Source organism: Vidua chalybeata, chromosome 1 (genome assembly GCF_026979565.1).
Source record: "Vidua chalybeata isolate OUT-0048 chromosome 1, bVidCha1 merged haplotype, whole genome shotgun sequence".
Taxonomy (NCBI): Eukaryota; Metazoa; Chordata; class Aves; order Passeriformes; family Viduidae; genus Vidua; species Vidua chalybeata.
Genome location: NC_071530.1, coordinates 47237521 through 47241426, shown reverse-complemented (window position 1 = coordinate 47241426; position 3906 = coordinate 47237521).

Sequence of the window (3906 nt, the reverse complement as noted above, 5' to 3'; positions counted from 1 at the left end):
GATGAGAGTACTGAAGTGTTGTGTGTGGAAGAGGCACCTTTCTGACTCTTTTTCAAAAACATCACTTAGGATTGGAGTCACGAAGGGTCTGTTGAAGTCTTACACTGGGTATGGCTCTCCCTGCTCAGTCAGAAGGCCTGGCTGCTCATGAGGAAATTATCCTCCTATTTTCTAGGATATGGTCTGAGGCAGCGTTGGAGCCTCTTTGCTGCAATGCAATTCTCAGCACCATCCATGCGGGAAATGGCAACTGCAAATGTTCCACTTTAACACTTTGATCCACCCCCAAAATCCCCCCTCCCCTGCTGCTTCTTCATTCCAGCGCTCCCCATCCCCTCTCACATTATAAAATGTGCTTACTTATCTCCAGGGAGTCCCGTCATCTCCTTACGGCTCAGCTCCTTATGTGTAAGTAAGGATAACATTCAAGGGTTGTGGGCTCTTCTTAATGGAAATATTTTAAAAGTCAATTGTTATTTTCCTTGCAAGACTGCTAAGTATTATCACACCATATTCCCTTTCCCTTGCTAGAAAGTTTGGAAAACACAGCCTGTAATCTGTTCCCTTCAAAGGCTCCCAAACCACCACTGCTCTCCCTTGCCCCATGCATCCCTGACACCCCTTGTACAGCATCAGTAGGGTGAAACACAGCCCTCAGCCATCATTGGCAGGTGTATTTCAGTACTGAATAAATCTCACATTTGTTACAGGTGATCTGCAGGACCAATGCAGCTCTGAAGTTTTTTTGCAGCACTCAAGTGCCGGGATTGTGAAGCTGGATGCCCTGCCAGCAGTTTGAGAAACAACTTAAGCACCAAGGTTCTCTGAAATGAGGGGAAAATGGAAATCATTGATGCTGGAAACCAGGATAGAAATCTGGGGACCCATGAGTCAGAGTGGAACTTGAGAGACACCTTGTCTAAGCCAAGAGAAAGGCAAAAGGAAATAGCTGGAACAATTCTTTTGTCTGGGTTTGTTTCGGGGGGATTTTTGTTATTTATTTCTTTTGTTGGTCTGTTCAGTTTGGGGTTTTATAAAGGGAACAGTCATTTAAAAGTGTCTTAATAACTTCCATAATATATTAACTCAAAATTAATTTAGAGGGTTTTTTTCAGTATGCAGTTTAAAATGAGTGTCTGAGATACAGAAGGGAGAATCCATTTTGGCTTTGCTGAACAATTAGAGACTTCTCACAGTCTATATTAAATCCAGAAAATCTGGATATTGAATTTTAAACCCTTTCATTTACATTGATTCCATTGCAGAAAGATGTCACCGGGATTATCTTTCAAGGCGTATCCTTACTCTTCCCATTGAAGTTGTCCAAATTAATTTTTTATGCTGCTGCTGAAATGTTTTGTATCTCTCCCAATCACACAGGGCCTCTGAGACACTTTAAACATGTTTTTTCTGAGGTGTCTATGGACAACCATGGTGAAGTACAGCATTATTTCAGCTCTTTAGAAGAAGGAAGTGAAGAAACTGAGGCTGAAGTTGGAACTGCACTGGTCACAGCGTGAAGAAGGAAAGAGCAGGGACAGAGAGCGCACAAATAGGGCTCTCATGAGTGAGCAGGGTCAGGTTGTATAGACATGGTTTTGAAAAGAAGAAATTCCTGAAAATTTTCTAAAAAAGTTGGTGGCGGGAGAAATGCAGATGGTGGCACAGGAAGGGCTGGCATGAAGCCACGGTACTCCTGCCATCCCCCGGGGTCAGAGTGGGATGGACTCTGCAGGGACCTTCTCCACTGGATCTGTGCAATTCCATTTCACAGCTACTCCAGTTCAGCAGAGCTGGGCTCGTGTTCAGGCCCTGATCCAGGAGTGCTCTGAAAAGGACACTTGGAGGGTCTCACATTTATACTTCAGGGCCTAATTTCCATCCTGTGGCACGTTCTAAGCAAGAGACCTGGCAGGCTGTTTTCTCCAGTTTACTGGCTTATTTCTGTCTTGTTTGACTTTTGTCCTGGTCTCTAGCACTCATCCATCAGGCTGCATTTTTTTAATCCAAGTCCTTCACATTCCATTTTATCTAAGGAATATATTCACTACCATATCATGCATCTCTGAGCCTAGAAAGTAAGTAAATTCACTCTCACCCACCAAAACATCCACAGGTGATCTGTAAGTCAACCTCTTCTTCCTCTCCTCTTGGCAGTATTTTAAAGCTAAGCTCTCTTGTATTTTTATCTTCCTATATAACTTTCAGCCAAGAAGCTTTTCCAGGCATGGGCAAGATATGTCACCAGACACACAGGACAATGTGGAGAGCCTCCAGTGGTGATTCACTCCTCCATCTGTTGTCTCATCTCTGTCCTTCCCCATTTCCCATTCTCTCTAGTCCACACTCCTCCAGCTCCCAGCGCCCTTGGTCGGTAAAAGGAACAACAGCTGTGCAGTTGAAGGGATCAAGTTAAGGTTCCCCCAAAGGAGGGTGTGCCAGAGTACCAAGGTGCCCAGCCAGGCACGTATGAGTGGCTTTTGTGGGAGCCTGCTGAGAACTTCAGGCAACAGGAATGGGGGGAGGCAAAGTGACCACTCAGCTGCAAGGCAGCCTCTCTTGGCTATGGACAAGGAAGTAAGGAGTCTGAAGGAAGAGCTTCCCTGAAGGCCACTCCCTCAAATCTGGTGGGAAAGTGCTCTGAGACCCTAGTGTTCCCTGTGTTTTCACATGAAGTTTGAGCAATGTTGCAGTTCAGGTCTGTGCACATTCCATTTTCTTTCCTTTTTAAATGAGGCCTTTCACACACCTGATAGACATTTGGACATCCTTCAAGCTGGGAACACCTGATTGTGGAGGGTTATGAGATGGCCAGAAGGATGGTGTCATGGTTTGACATAGAAGTGAATTTTTTCCAAGAAGTTAGGTCAAACCAATCAGTAGTCAAGTTTAGATATTGGCACCTAGAGTGACCACTGAAAGTATGGACACGCCTCTGAGAACACAGGAGGTTAAAAGCAAGAACTCCCAAGAGAACTCTCTTTTTTAGTTCCAGTCGTCAGAGAGTGCAGACCTCCCCTGCCCAGCCACGGGCTGGGTGGGGGAGGGGAAGCCACGCGGCCTTGTCCAGGTAGGCCGAGGGGCTGAGGGTCTGGAACCCAGCCAGCTCCTGTGGACGGAAGGGTGGAGAGAAGTGGAGATGCCTTTGCCCGCCCCCTCCCCCCACCAAGAGGGAAAGAGACAGAGAGCCTGGCGGCACCTGGAAATTTGCCGGCAGAGGAGAAGGGGGGGAATGGCCAGCGTGGGAGGCGGAACACCGGACCGAGATATCAGCCATCCAAGGAGTCTGAACGTTTAACCCTTTCCAAAAAATGAAGGCTTTTTAAAAGTATTACTCCTCCTTAATTTGTAGTAGAAAAGAGATAGTCCAGAACCTGAAATGTTAGAAGAAGAAATATTTAAGTAAAAAAAGATAATGAAGTAGCTTTTAGCTAAACTTTTCTTGTTAACCATAGACTAAACCAAAATCTCCTGCAATAGAAACTACATTTTAGAGAGATGCAGTAGTGACCCAGGGAGACCTGTTTCAGCTTTAAACAACACAAGAATAGCAAGAAACAAAGAAAGCTAAAGAAAGAATAGTGATACCCTCTGTCTTCAGGAAGAAGATGAGTCCTGTTTGGACCCCTCGGCCCCAGGGGAAAATGGGGGGGGACTGTAGTCCCAAGATGAGAAACTGAACTGTTATATCTTTGGGTCTGTGGCAAAGCATCCTTAAAAGAGCCCTATGAGCAGTCTGTCCATGCACAGTAGTGAGAGCACTGTGACATAGAATGAAGAGTGTCACACTGGCAGATTTTCTCCGGGCGGTTACCATGTGTGACAGGGAAACACAGGGGGGCAGCTGTGTTTCCTGGGGGGTCTGTGGTACAAGAGAGACTTCTCTCTCTCTTGATAGTTTGAGTA